This window comes from Coturnix japonica, chromosome 4 (genome assembly GCF_054131305.1).
Source record: "Coturnix japonica strain WE chromosome 4, WE-NBRP24, whole genome shotgun sequence".
NCBI lineage: Eukaryota > Metazoa > Chordata > Aves > Galliformes > Phasianidae > Coturnix > Coturnix japonica.
This window is the reverse complement of record NC_140666.1, coordinates 88425033-88439876: the sequence shown is the minus strand read 5'-3', so window position 1 is coordinate 88439876 and position 14844 is coordinate 88425033. Positions and strand designations below refer to the sequence as shown.

General features: G+C 48.8%; 1 protein-coding gene across 1 annotated transcript in view; it reads left to right on the top strand.

Moving 5' to 3' along the window:
• The first annotated feature begins 10788 nt into the window (after nt 1-10788).
• SMOX (spermine oxidase) overlaps nt 10789-14844 on the top strand; it is a 56423-nt gene continuing 52367 nt past the window's right edge. The window contains exon 1 of the mRNA XM_085545882.1: nt 10789-10976. The gene's annotated coding sequence lies outside the window, so the exon portion shown is untranslated. The remainder of the gene's footprint in view (nt 10977-14844) is intronic.

Genomic DNA, 14844 nt, shown 5'->3' with positions numbered 1-14844 from the left:
TTTGATCTGAGAGATCTTGATATGGGATCTGTCTCATGCTGTGTCTCCATTAACCCCACCAGTCTGCAGAATGTGGTGTTTGCTGTCCCCTGCAAAGAGAACTTAGGAAGTCCCCTGGATGTGGATGGAGATGTTCCCACAGCTGGTGCAGGGGCTGTTTGTGGGGAGTGTTGGATGAGAGGTAATGTAAACTGTTTGGGTAAACAGAAGCTGTGGCTCATACCCAATGCTGGCACAAGATCTGTGCCGGAGCAGCGGATCTGATGGCTGCCATGGGAAAAGTGCCTCCAAGAGCTGATATCATTTGTTGGCTTTGGGGGCATAGAAACAGGCACCTGGTAGCCTTTGAGGCACCTCCATTGGTTACCATCCTGAGACCATTATCAAGACACACATAGAATCATAGAATGGCCTGGGTTGAAAAGGGCCACAATGATCATCTGGTTCCAACCCCCTGCTATGTGCAGGGTCACCAGCCAGCAGCCCAGGCTGCTCAGAGCCACATCCAGCCTGGCCTTGAATGCCTGCAGAGATGGGGCTTGCACAACTAGATGCTAGAAGAGGCTCTGGGGAAGGTGGTCCTGGAAGTAAAATGTGCTTTGGGAAAGAAGAGCAGTGATTTTGCAGCAAGGAAACAACGTGCTTTAAAAGCTCTGGGAGAGAAGCTGGGCAGGACTGAGCTTAAGGCTAGTTAAAAAAACCCACCAGGAACTTGAGGCGTGTAAGCTGCTTTGAGGCTGGGGATTTTGTCCCTTCAGGGTTCTGTTTGTAGCAGGTTTAGCTTTGATATTCAATCTTTTCTTTCAAACTCTGTGGCTGTGTTTGAGGATAATTCCTACAAAACAGCAGCCATCACCTTGAGCCGTATATCATAGCATGCTTAGACAGATCCTGCTGGAAATAGTGCTCGGGTCAGGGGATAGGGTGGGATATGGGACTGTCACAGGGACATCTGCCAGGTAACTTCACACTGATCATCTCATAATGATGAGAGCTCCTGGGGAAAACACATCCTTGCAGTTAGAAGGGAGGTGCTGCCATACTGATCTCCAAAGCTGTATCTCCCTTTCCCAGTGCCCTCTGGGTGGTGGGGATTAAAGGGAGTCCTGGAGACACCCAGAGGTCACTCAAAATGACCAAACTGATGAGCCAAGTGGGTAAGTGGTTACCTGTCGGCTTTTTGGAGTGGGTTCTGCCACCTTGACCCTACTCCAGGATCATGGCATTCTGCACATGCAACAATGGTCTCCAGCACCTTTTGCAGCTGCCTGTGTGTGCAGCTGGCTGCTTTCATCTCCCCACTCTGCAGGGAGAGGCATTGGGAGCAGGCAGAGGGCTGCCAGGTGCTTTCCTATAGGGCTTTGTTGCTGCTTGTCCTATTGATGAGGTCTTTGGGATGGGTCTTCCAGCAGCTCCTCTCCTGTGCTGGGAGTTCTATGACATAAGGCAGCAACTAATGCATGAGCTGCAGGTCCTAAGTCTCTATGCACTCAGGAGCCTCAAGAAAATAGGTTCAGGTGAAATAAGGAGCTCAGCCATGGGCTTTGCTTTGCCCACTTGTTTTTGCATATGCCTTGGAGAGATCCAAACAGATGGGTTTGGTGGGCCAGGTCTCTGTTAATGCAGCTCTTTTCCTAGTGAACCGATGCTGGATGACGCAGTGGGGACTCGTGTGAAATCTCATTGCATTCACAGTAGATTATGGATGCTGAGATGAGTAAAGAAGGCAAGAGGATGAAAACGTAGTTTAACTCCAACCTCTCCTTACAGCACATATGAGAAGATGTGGTGAAAAAGCAACAAGATTGGAGCGAGGAGGTGATGGCTGCAGGTGGCTCATCTCCATGAGATCTGTGCCAAAAGGTGATTGAAAGGGAAGGGGAAGAGTTAAAAGCAGCAAATCTGTGCATTCACATCCCAAGAGGGGAAGGAAGGCCCTTGCGTTCAGGGAAGCATAAGCACTGAGCCAGATGGGTGCCAGAACAAAATGCCTGATTTCCCATTGTGTACAGTGGCTCTAGCTTGGCTGCATTTGTTGGCAATGTGTTCCACCTCCTACTTGGGATTGGTGTGAAAAAGCATTTCCTTTTGTTTGTTTAAAGCCTGCTGCCAGGCTATCTTGGGACCTTCCCGTTCCTGCAGTGGGAAGTTGGGTGGCTGCTCCCCAGCCCTGCTTCATGCTGTCCAAAAGCATGAAGGCCAATGGGAATTGGCCCCATTTATGGGAAGCTGTTGAGTTGTGGCTGCAGGAAAGTCACCTTGATGCCTCAGGTTGCTGCAGGGTGGCTTCTCCCAATGTAGCTGAAGGCGTTGCTTTGGTCTCCCTTGTTGGGAGAACTTGTTGCACTGAAGTGCTGGTGATAAACTGGGTGCAGTTGAGAGCTAATTGTGGCCTGGAGGTGCTCTGGGCTAAGTTGGATGGAGATATGGGCACCCTGATCTGGTGGGTGGCAACCAGCCCATGGTAAGGTTGGAACTTTAGGGTCCCTTCCAATCCAACCATTCTGTGATCCTTGGTTTTCTTTGTGACATTGAAGAAGTGAAAGCAAGGCTGATTGTGAGAAGCCCTCAGCCCTTCTCGTGATGAAGCCAGGCCTTGCTGCTGACCATCCCCTCTCCTGGTTCTGGCTATCAGGAGCCCAGCTGGGAGAAAGCAGAGCAAAGTTCCCAATGGAAGCACAGCCTGGCGATGAAGCAGAGCCAATACAAACACCTGGCAAGCTTCCCTGGCCGAGTTTCACACCTAGAATAAATCAAAACATCTTCCTTCCTTCACAGGCAGCCCCTGCGGAGCCTCCTGCTCTTGCCACACACACACGTTCTGTTCTTTCCAGGAGAAAAACTTGCTTCCTCTGGAAAGTTCACACGATGAAAGCTTTTATTTTAAACCTATCCTCTCTCTTGACTGTGATTCCGGATGAGGGATGGGAACAGAGAGCACTGGTCCCTCTCCTGTTCTGACTTCAGGCACGTCCAGCTCAGGAGGGCTTTGAATCTGTTATTAGTCAGAGATGGCATCCATCTCTAGAGAGGGATGGAAGGACTTGTCTTGCCTTGCTGAATCTCATGCTTTGTTCAGGGTCGGAGGGTTGAGAGCTAAGCTCTATTGCCTGCAACTTTAGATGAGGTTTCCTTTTCAGCTTCCTGAGTGCAGGTTGGATATTCGGAAGTTTCTTCTATGTATGTGTAGTGATGCATCAGCACAGGCTGCCCAGGGAGTGCTGGGGTCACCAGCCCTGGGGGTGTTTAAGAACAGTGGAGATGTGGGCATGGTGGGGATGGATTGGAGTTGGGCTTGGTGAGCTCAGAGCTTTCCCAACCTTTATGATTCTATGATAAGACATGGGGTATCCTGTCTGTGCTACAACATTTCTTTTTCTTTTAGAAACTCTTTCTTCTGACCCACCTTGTGGCACTGAGATCTTCACTTTGGAATTGCTTTAGTCTCGCTGCTGCTCCACCAGGCACTGCTGGGATAGAGGCAGTGATTTCATAGCCAGTCCCTTTAGGACTGCTCTCCCATAAGTGGCAACAGTAGAAAGCAATGAGGGGGAATACCGTATTTTGTCACTGTCAAATTTTACTTCATTTTAGAACAATGTATTCCTTGTCTTCTTAGCAAGTAGCTGAAGAGATTAACTTATTGCTGATGATTTATGACTCCTGTGAAGCTGCTGCCAGGGCTGCTGGGCTGACATCACCAGGTTGTTCCACTCCAGAGCCAGCAGATAACAATTCTGACTTGTTGCTACCGTTCCAGGCAGGCTGATAGGCTTGTGCTCGCTACAGCTTTTTGCCTGATTCCTCTTAATTCACATTAGGCACCACACCCCTTACAATGAAACGCTGCCATTTCAATCCTGGCTTGAATTTGCCTGGCTGCAGCTGGGGCAGAATGAAGAACCTTCTGGCTCATTTTGGGCTCTTCCTTCTATGAATTCTCTCCCTTCTTATGTCCTGGTGGGAACACATCACGGTTGAGCTTCCAAGCATGGAAGATGAAATGGCCTGCCAAGAAGGAAAGCAAGCGGGAGGATGTGGAGGTGCATCCTTTTATGTGTTACTCCTCATAGGCAGGGCAGCTGGTGGAAATGGCACAGGGCCTGCAAGACTTAAGGGCATCTGCAGAAGCTTGGAGAGAAGGATTTAGAACCACATTGGTTACAACACATTTCCAACACCCTGCAGCCAGGGCTTTGTGTCCTGCTTTTACCTCTCTGCTTGCCTACGGCAGCACAGTGCAGCTCTATCACAGGATTCCAGCTGTTTTCTTTGCAGGTTGGCCACCTTATCTGAATAAACCTTCTAAGCACAGTCTGGCTGCCATTCAGTACTTCAAACAACCCAGGGTTATAAGGTCCAGGCCATGGGTGGGAGAGAGGCTGAGCACAGCCGTGTCTGGCATATGTTGTGTGGCTGGGAACAGAGCAAGCTGCTGTTTCCTTCATGTTCTTGGTGGCTGGAAACCCTCTGCAGGACTGTCTGCCCTCCAGGCATTTCCTTGCTCACTTCTAAGCATGCATTGAACCCAACCAAACCTCTCTGGCACCTTTACCCTCAAGGCAGAGATGCACACTTCCATCTGCTGATTTTCTATGCAACCACAGCCTTCTCCAAACCAATGCATGCTTTGGTTTCCCCAGGTGTGCACTTGAGCTGTTTCACTTTTCTGCTCTTCAGCTCAAGCTGTCTCCTGCTACATTACATGCACAGCTAAATGCGCTGGGGAGTCTGGGTCTAATGGGGGTAATGAGCCGCTGTCAGTGGGAAGTCCATTGGTATGGATGGTGGGGTTCATCCCTGTTCAGGCAGCCAGGTGATGCCCTAAGACCTGCCTGGACTTCATCTGTTGTGGGGGGTGTATGCAGATGGTTAAGTTTTTACTTAGCATCTTTCAGGCAGGCAGCTGATCCCAGCTGAACCCCCCCCATCGTGATATTATATCATAATAAAGGCTCATGGTGGCCTCTTATGTTTGGAAATGATGTCTGGGTCAGAGAAGTAGCAGCAGAGGGAGCTGGTTGGCTGAAGGATGCTGGAAAAGCATTGCTTAAATAAGGTTCTCGTTTTACTGTGCGCTTTGGGGCTGAGCAGGATTTGCACCCTGCTGCTGCTGCATGCTGGGCTCAGTTCTGCACTGTGGCCAGGAAAGTGACCTTATGTCCTTGCAAAGCAACCCTGCAGCTCTCAGGGAGCCTGTTAGCACAGCTTGTGCTGGATAAATAAAGCATGAGGGGTGTGCTCCCATTGCAGCCTGCCTGGCTCGAGTGTGAGCCTCACGTGTGGGGCCATGGAGGGGAAAATTTGGGTGCAGGAGTGGATCTAACTTCTACCTGATGCTGCTAAACACCTCTACATTGGGCTGGCATTGGTTAATTTGAATAAGCATTCCAGCTAAAAGAGTTGAACTCGATCCTTATGGGTCCCTTCCAGTTTGGGGTATTCTATGATTCTAAAGATTGTAGGCCATATCACTCAGTGTGACATCTGCCCTTTTCTTAACAAAACTCCAATGAAGATTTATGCCCTTTTCAAGCAGATCAGTATGTAAAGAACCTTATCTTTATAGGACAGCTGCTGTTTGCTGCCCTATGGGTGCTTTCCATGCTGAGAGCAGCATCACCCTCTTCCCCCCTCTCCTCTTCCCATTCCCACCGTGAGCACATTGAGCTGTGCAGAATCCATCAGAGGTTATAACCACTGTGGATGTTTCCTTAAGTGTCTCCTTTAGACGATGATGAGGTTTAAGTGCCTCTCTTAATGCAGCCACAATTCAAAGTTACAGCGTGCTCTTAACTAATAAATTGTTGATTACGCAGCAGAACAGAGAGCTGTGTAACCACGTTAAATTGCTTTCTGATGGGGGAAAATTTATTCTTAGAAAGGGTGTAATGTGTTGGCACAGCTGCCCAGGGAAGTGGTGGGGTCGCCATCCTTAGAGGTGTTCCAGAACCATGGAGATGTGGTACTGAGGGATGTAGGTTAGTGGGGATGGGTTGAAGTTGGGCTCAGCGATCTGAGAGTAACATTCCAACCTTAATGATTCTATGATTCCAATAAACAACACTGCAAAGGGGTGAGCAGGTCGGGAAATGAGGGCTCCCCTCCATGAGTGTGATGGCCCCATTTTGTTACCCACATTGTTCATTGGGGTGTATGTGAGTGCTTCATTCATGTGTACGTGAGCTGCAGAGAGAGTCTGTGCCTGTTTGGAGCCCTCAGTTCCTGCAGGGACATCTCCCCATGTCTCTCTGGGCTTGCACAGCCACGTGAGGAATTGCTGGGAGCAAAGTGTCAGAGCAGAGCAGCCTTGAGCCGGCTCCGGGGTCACCTCCTTCCCTGGCACACACGTGCAGAGTGGAAGACACTGTCCCCACATCAACCCCAGCTGACAAACAAGGGCCAGGATGTTCCCTGGGCTGGAGCCGAGCTGTTCTGAGGTCGGATTTCCAGGAGTGGGAAGAAGAAGATCCTCAGGGACATCAGATTCGCTGTATGTGCAGTGGCAATGCTGATAGACTGAAGGATTTATGCTGAGCCACTGCCTGTGCTCCAGAAAATCCAGTCTATATGAAATCTTAGATCCACATCTCCCTCTGTGAGGACTGAATTGCCCAGAGAGGTTGTGGATGCCCCATCCCTGCAGGCATCCAAGGCCAGGCTGGATGTGGCTCTGGGCAGCCTGGTCTGCTGGTTGGTGACCCTGCACATAGCAGGGGGTTGAAACCAGATGATCATTGTGGTCCTTTTCAACCCAGGCCATTCTATGATTCTGTGATTCTATTAATTTAATTGGGGCTTCCTCTTTCTAAATTATTCATAAATCATTATTCTGACATACAAACTGGTTTTGCTTATCCTGCTTTCTAGGCTTGCATCTCAGGCTGGCTCCTTTAATAATTCCCTCCTCCCCGAAATGGCACTAAAGTGCCATTTAAAAACATCATGTCTAAATTCACAGCCAAACCAAGGACTGAGGTTCAGGTTACTATTAATGCTCATTAGCTAATGTTTATTCATTCCTTTCCACTCTCCTTCCTTTTTGGTGCACCATGCATTGTTCTGAAGTCACACATGATGAGTCTGGCATATGGCATCAATTAGAACCGCCTCAGAGCTCCTTATTTACCTGGAGTAAGTCAAAATAAAGGGGATGTCCCCACTAGTTTCTGACTAGGGAGAGGAATTCAAGGTCTGGAGCACCAGAGCAATGAGCTTGGGGATGGCTCATCCAAAATCAAGGAATCATCATGGCTGGAAAAGACTTCTAAGTTCCCCAACCCCAACCTGTCCCACCATGCTCACTGCCCACATCCCGGCCTCATGAAGAGATGATTTTTGACGATTTCTGTGTTTTTCCAGTGTGTTATGTCCTCTTCCAAGGCACAAAGAGTCACAGCAGTTGTGCCTGGAGATTTGAGATCTGTGGGAAACAGCCAGCCCCAAGGAAGAGATGATGAATTGCTGAAATATGGTCAGGGCTGGTTGGGATGGAGTATATCTTTCCCACCATGGCTCCTGGGAAGCTTGGGGGAATGGAAGATGGCATGGAAGCTATGGCCATCTCTGGGGCCATTCCCACAGCAGTGGTGTCTTGCATGTGTTAGTGCCTGGGTCCTGAAGGGAGTGAGTGGGAAGTTGGGCTCCCTGGGTCTTGTAGATGAAAAAGCCCCATGGTCAGGACCACAGGAGCTCTTTCTGCAGAGCTCTGAGCTGCTTCAGCTCTTGCAGAGGCTAAAGGGTAAATAACGAAAAGCGATCAGCACAAACAAGCACACAGATCAGAATTCAAGGCTCCCCATTGCTTCTGGCCTGACCAAGAGGCGCAACAAAACCTTTTCTCAGCCATCTCTGAAAGGGAAACCCACACAGTCCCTTTCTGCTATTCAGCCCCAACACAGGGCTGCTTCTCATCCCAGCCCTCCAAATGTCCTCGAGCTCTCGGGTCAGTTGGGCTGTGCCAAGAGTACAAGCAGCAAGGGCAGTGCAGGGAGGTGGGCAGGGAACCACAGCGGATAAGCAGTTTGTTTTCAGGGCAGTGCAATCAGGGTACATCCTATCCCTCTCATCCCTTTTTCTCAGGTAGAAGCAGATGAGAGTACATTCTGGAGCCTGCTTATATTTCACTCATAGTTCTTAATAGAGTATGGGCTCAGTTTTCAGGTTGCAGACATGGAATTGATGGAGTCACCATCCCTGGATGTGTTATAGAGCCATGGAGATGTGGCACTGAGGAACGCGGTCAATGGGCACGGTGGGATGGGTTGGGGTTGGACTTGGGGATCTTGGAGCTCTTTTCCTACCATAATGATTCTGCAGTTCTGTAATCATTCATCATAACCTCGGGGGAACTGGGAATTCATAGTGCCAGGGCTGTGCTGGCTCCTTAGTTCAGCACTTCGGGGCCTGGCAAAGCTTGTGGGCTGCCTTACAGTGCTGGGTCACATTAGCTACGGGCCACAGCAGGCAAAGGAAAGGGATTTCACGCATTGCCTGCATTCTCTTTTCTGCTCAGGAAGAGACGGTTTTGGCCGTTCTCCACGCTTTGCAGCAACCTTCAGGAAGTCCTGGATGTGCCTGCAGAAATCCTACTTGAATACTTTGATTTTTAGCCCAGAGATCGTGGTGAGGAGCAGTCTGTCCTTGCGGGTAGGTCAAGGAGGGGGTGTCACGTTGTAAACCGTGCTCCTCCTCGTGCTTGTCACTGAAGTCCCTCTGCCTTCCTTGCTGTTACACAACAGCACTCATTTCACCTTCCCAAAAGCCTGCAATGATGCTCTGTGTGCAGAAATGCTATTACCATCCTCCATAGTCTGCAGTATTTCTCCCAGCTCTGTGGGTTTTCTGCTCTGTTCTCTGCTACAAAGCCAATCATAGCCCACAAAACCACTGCTTTGGTACCTTCCCTTCTCCATCACAAGGAAAGTCCCTCAGAAAACCCCCTCCTGCCCTCTGAACGCAGCTCTATTTGATGCTCTGCCTCTTCCAGGATTCACCACCTTACAGCACTTCTTAATGATGGCTAATTGCTGCTTATATGCGAACTGAAATCCCTACCTAGCGAATGTGGAGATTCAGATTTCTAGCTTGTGAGCATGGATCACACAAGGAGGATTGGCCATGCCAGGAAATTCCTTGCATTTTCGTGGGCGGTTTGTTCCTCTGTGCCTCCTTGTTGGAAGGGGCTCTAACACTGCTTTTGTTTGTTGGGGCTGCCACAGAATGGAGCTATTAATGTTCCCTTTCCTTTGTGGGTGAAGCTTGGAAAGGAAGCTGGTATTTTCTGAGACCTGCTAAGTTGGCATCTTGGATACTTTGCCAGGGCAAGCACAGCCTGAACCTTCACTGTCCTGTTGTTTTGTGTCCCAGGCACTACAGCATGTACCAGGTACACTAGATATCTATGTTCTGGCATCCCCATTGAGTGTCATGCCACTGCAGGCACTAATGTCTGGAGGGTAATTCCTCCAACCAAATGCAGGTTCTTTCTGTGAATAGCTCTCCAGGATCCCTTGATGGAAGGTCTGTAGGAGCTCACTTTTGATTCAATTTACTGCTTTCATGTAGACTGTGTTAGTTCCATCTCTGTAACTTTGTCCAGAGAGGTGGGAAATGCTCCATCCCTTGAGACACCCAAGAGCAGGCTGGATGGGGCTGTAAGCACCTGATAGAGATGTGGGTCTTCCTGTTCATTGCATAGGGGTTGAACCAGATGGCCTTTAAAGGTCCCTTCCAAATCAATCAGTACCTGATTCTATGATTCTAAGTTTTGTTGAACCAGAATAGAGATTTGGGATCTGCTGTGATAAAGACCTGCTCCTGGTACAAAAGCTTGGACAGTGATGGAGATGAAGGTGAGCATCACCAAGTAACCTTCTTGCAAGGTCTGATTGCCACAAAAAATGCAAATCTAGGTAAAATTCAGATAAAATACTGGAGATGGGGGAAACTCAATTTATTCCTGTTGTCAGGGATAATAATTGTTGCTTAGCAACATGGGATCCTAAATTGGCTTCATCAACCCAGCCCAGTGGGGAGGGAAAGACGAAAGGGTTTATTGTGTGAGCAGGGAAGATTAGCAGACAGCACCTGGAGAGGAGATGAAGGGCAGAAACACCACATTCACCCTGGGAACAAGCCTGTCCTTATCCCTGTAGCCATCCCCATCCCAGGAGCAGGGGGAGCCAAGTATGGACTGTGTCACGGTCCCAGGTGATGCTCTGCCATGGATGCTGTTGGGCCCTGTCCTCCGTGGGTTTACCATCTCCACTTATTCAGCTGTCACAAATGCTGCATTGGTTTGGGGATGCACACAGGCACTCTGTAAATCCAGAGGCACAAAGATCAGTGAGGAGCTCGCTGATATCCAGAAGAGTTTTCCCAAGGAAGAATAGCACAGGAACTGGCCACTTGTGTTTTCCCACCCCTACTTGGATAAGGAAGCTGCCTTTCCTTGTTGCTGTTAGCTCATAGTAGATGCTCAGCACAAGGGTTGTGCTCACACATACCTGAACTCCTCTGCAAGCCCAAACAGTTTCCTGCCTTCCTCTGCACTGTCAGTAGCTCTCCAAGCCCCCGTTTCATGTCCTTGACATCTTGCTCTAGTTCTGTCTCATTGCAGCCCAGCTTTATTCACACTCGTTGACTTCTTCCCACTTGATTCACTTTCTCCACACCTTTCCTGCTAAGTACTCTTGGGTTATTACTTATTGTATGTATGCACACAACGGTGGCTTGAAGAGACCAAGCCGTACCCAACAGCTGACAATTCTAACCAACACAGGCACCAAGTCAGCAGGTCTGGAGCAGGCGGGCTGTCTGGAACTCTCATGATGCAACAAAGAACAGAAGGGAGATATCACAGTAGCTCCATGTCGACCAAGGATACAGCCTTCGGGTTGGAGTGGAGGAATGTCCAGACAAGGGCAGTGAGGAGAGCAAAGGCATAGAGCAACATGCCCATGAGGAATAGCCAGGTAAGCACTTTTAGTTTTGGAGAGATGAGTGGGGGAAGGCTGATGAGTGGTCCAGAAAGTCATGGGGGAAGACAAGGAGTGGTTAGCTGATACAACTCATGGAGGTCACCAGGTGAAGCTGGCCAGACAAATGGCTTCAGGCTCAGTAATCCTCTATGATGATTTCTACACTTTGCTTTGGTGGTCTTGCAACGACTTCTTAGCAATCCATCTGAGATGGACAACAGGCAGATTTTTGTTGCAGAAATTTTGCAATAGGCTCCTGAGTAACGCAAGCAATCTGTGCTGTGTGCCACCCGGTCAGTTGCTGACTTCCTTTTTGCCTCCCCGTTTGGTTCCAGTTCTCCTTTGCCTGCTCACACAGCAGGATGTATTTGTTTTTCAGCATCTCCATGGGATTTTTTGGTGGTGAACATTTACATTTCTGCTTGTGTATGACTTCACACAGCTCTGCTTCGGGTCATAGCTTAGCAGACCTCAAGCTGCAACCACTGGGTAACCTTCACAGCATCCTGAGGACCAACACACATTGTAGGGTGAAGCTTTAGGTGGGTTTGTGTTTATGGGCTGCTTGAGATGCCCTCACAGTGGGAAGAATTGACCTCAGTGGAATAATACCTGATCTGATTCTTACCAACAAGTAGAGAGGAGTGGAAAGTGGAGATACCCCGTGAGATGAGAGGTGGCCACTAGAGGGTGGTGATGGCACAGCTAGTGGTGACCCTAGGGACACACGGGGTGGCTCCATTGGAACCTCATCAGGGTGAAACAGCTTCTGGCTCTGGATGTGGGAGCTGCCCGGGTGCCACCACATTTCTGATCTGAGCATGTTGTGTCAAAGGAGCTGAGATATCTGAGATATTGGACATCTGGGAAGGAAGAAAAGGAGAAATGTGGGAGTACGGAATGCCAGGTACTTGTTTGGGTAGGGCTGTGGGTAATATCACAACTGCTTGCTGTATGTGAGCCTACTGATCCTCTTCAGCTGGGGATTACCAATGCAACATTTCCATCATTTCAGAACTGCAAAGCCAACTTCATAAAATCATTAAGTTTGGAAAAGACCACCTAAGATCATTTAGTCCAGCCATCATATTTCCTAAGTCTCAGCTTCTATCTGCTTGCCGTCATAACCTGACTTCACATCCAAGCCAAAGCAAACACTGCTTTCTGTTTTATTGCTTGAAAGCCACAGCATTGCCAGAGGATGTAATGACCCCTCCACCACTTGTGTTATTGCAGGTGCCAGCAATCAGACTGGCACTGACACCTGCCTATGTGTCCTGTGTAAGCAAAGGAGCAGAGGTTCCCCCTGTGATGACTCCAGGGTGTCTCCCCAGCCCCAATCCTCTCCCAGCACCAATTCCCCTTCCCTGCCCTCCTGCTGTGGATGTCTTGGCTTAAAGTCCATTTCCTTGCTCATTCTCCCCCAATTTTGGTTCCAAGAGAACTTGCTGTTCTCTTCCAAGGAGATTTTGGCAAGAGAGCAAATTTCTTTCTTCCTCCTCCCCAGCACCCTGCTTCCTGTCCCAGCACCTTGCATGGTTAGGCCTGTCCCTACTGTCCCATCTCTCTGTCACTCACTGCACCCTTCTGCTTTGGCTCTCTCTTTGCTCAGCCTTCCACTGGCTTCTGGTTCCCAAACGCATTTTAAGATTTCCCATCTGAAACAGCTCTCCTTCAGACCCTACTTCCTCTCCAACATGAGCTGACTGGCACTTCTGTGCGCACACGGTGCCAAGACCCAGCTCATGTCTTCACTGAAACCTTGGCCTGGGTCTGACAAGACATCATCAATTTTGGGTTGCGCCCAGCAGAGCTAATTGTTTCCTTCTGTGTTGCCTTGGTGTCTTTTCTTTCTGCCTTTCTGTACAGAAAGTCTGTCCCCTGCTTCTATTGAGCCCAAGGTGCCTACAGCCTTCTTGCTGGGAAGACCCACCATTCTCTCTTCTTTCTATGACGTTCACATTGGTGTCTACTGGTGTAGACTTGAGTCTACTACTACATACTTGAGTTCTACATACTTGAGTTCTACGTACTTGAGTCCTAGGCTTATGGAGAGAGTTTTATCATTCCCTGGGTTGGGATTTGAGTGAGCCTGGATTTTTTGGTAGCAATATTGATAGAAATGAGCCTGGATCCCTGGGCAAGGACACGCAGGTAGTGAGGAGACAGACAGACATGCATGGCAGACAGGTTGTTATGGGTAGCCAATATCAGATGGCTGCAGCCAGCATCTGCTGGTGATTTTGTGTTTCCCTTTGAGCCTTGTAAGGGTTTAGCAGGAAGGGATGTTCATGTTTGAACACCCTGGGCACTTTCCAACTGTGGGCAAATGAAGTTGGAAGAGACTCAGATGAGGACACAAGGATGCTCAGAACTCTGTAGTGGCTCCTGTATCAGATGAAGACTCATCAGTTTGGAAGGGAGATATCTGGAAAGGGGTATGGCCAGAACACTGAGTTGTATGTGAAAGGTGGGCTGGGAGAGCGTGTTCCCCATCTCTGCCTGAGCATGAATTACGGGACATCAGATAAAACCATTAAATTGCAAACCCAAAACAAACAAGGAGGTGGTTCTTCCAAGCTGTAATTAAGCTGTGGAACTTCTTGCAGCAGAATACTGTGGATGTTGAAAATCTATGGGGGTTCATAAAGCAGCTAGATAAATTCACAGAAGAAAAATTCACAGTAGGTAATTAAACATGAAAGCAATCTATAGCACAGGAAGTCTGGTAGCCACAGAGTGTTGGAAGCTGACCGGATATTTGGGGGAAGTATTGCAAACTTTTTGCTGCATTCTGACCTTCTTCTCTTGCCAACTACTCTTGTCTATGACCAAAGAAGTCACCAAAATGAAAGAAGCTTTCTGGCCACTTCATAGTCCCATCTGAATACTGGATGATAGGTTTGGGCCATCAGTACTTGTTACGTCTCAGGACTTGGGAGGATGCTGTGGGAGTTTTGTTGGTATGCTGTCGGGGTTTCTCCTGTCTTCTAGTGGATATGATGCTAAAATTAATCATAGTTAATTACTAACCAGACACAAATTCTAGAGAGAACATACATCAAACGTCTTAAACTAGCCCACCAACCCATCCCCACCATGCCCAGTAACCATGTCCCTTGATAATGCATCTGTTCTTGAACACCTCGAGGACAGGGAGTCCACCACCTCCCTGGGCAGACTGTGACAACACTCGATCACCTTTTCAAAGAAGTTTTCCTAATATCCAACCTGTGTTACCAGTGGGTGACTTACTGGGACAAAGAAAGATGTTCTTGTGCCTGGGAACCTCCAGGCTATTCAGCTTGTCCGTGAAGAGCTTGGCTCTCCTTCTGTTTCCCACAGATCACAAGGGAAGAGAGAAGTCGTGATGCCAGCACTTGTTTTGACTGCTACAAGCCTCTGCCTTGCTGCAGCTGCAAATTAACATTGGCTTTCCCATCTGGCTTCCCCTTGCAGGGCTTAGGCAGACATTTCACACCAGAAGCAGCCGAGGACAAGCCAAGAAATGTTGCTGGCTGACAATTGGCCTGTACAGAGCCAAAAGCGAGTGGTGACTGTCAGTGTGGTGAGAGACAAGGCTGGCTAGTTGTTATAGAAGTACGTCTTACCCTCATGACAGCTCTTGCTGCTTTGCAGCTGGAGGGTCTGAAGGCTGGAGGTGACAATACAAAAGATAGACTGAAATTTGGAGAGGAAGTGAAACTTTTCTCATTCCTTGGCATTCACACCCAGGGGACATCATCCCACCAAGGCAGGGAGCCTCTTTAGTGTATGAACATCTTCATGAGGGCCACAACTGGGTAGCATGGAAGGTTGTCCCAAGAGACAAGTCTCCAGCACCCACCAGTTTCAGATCAGC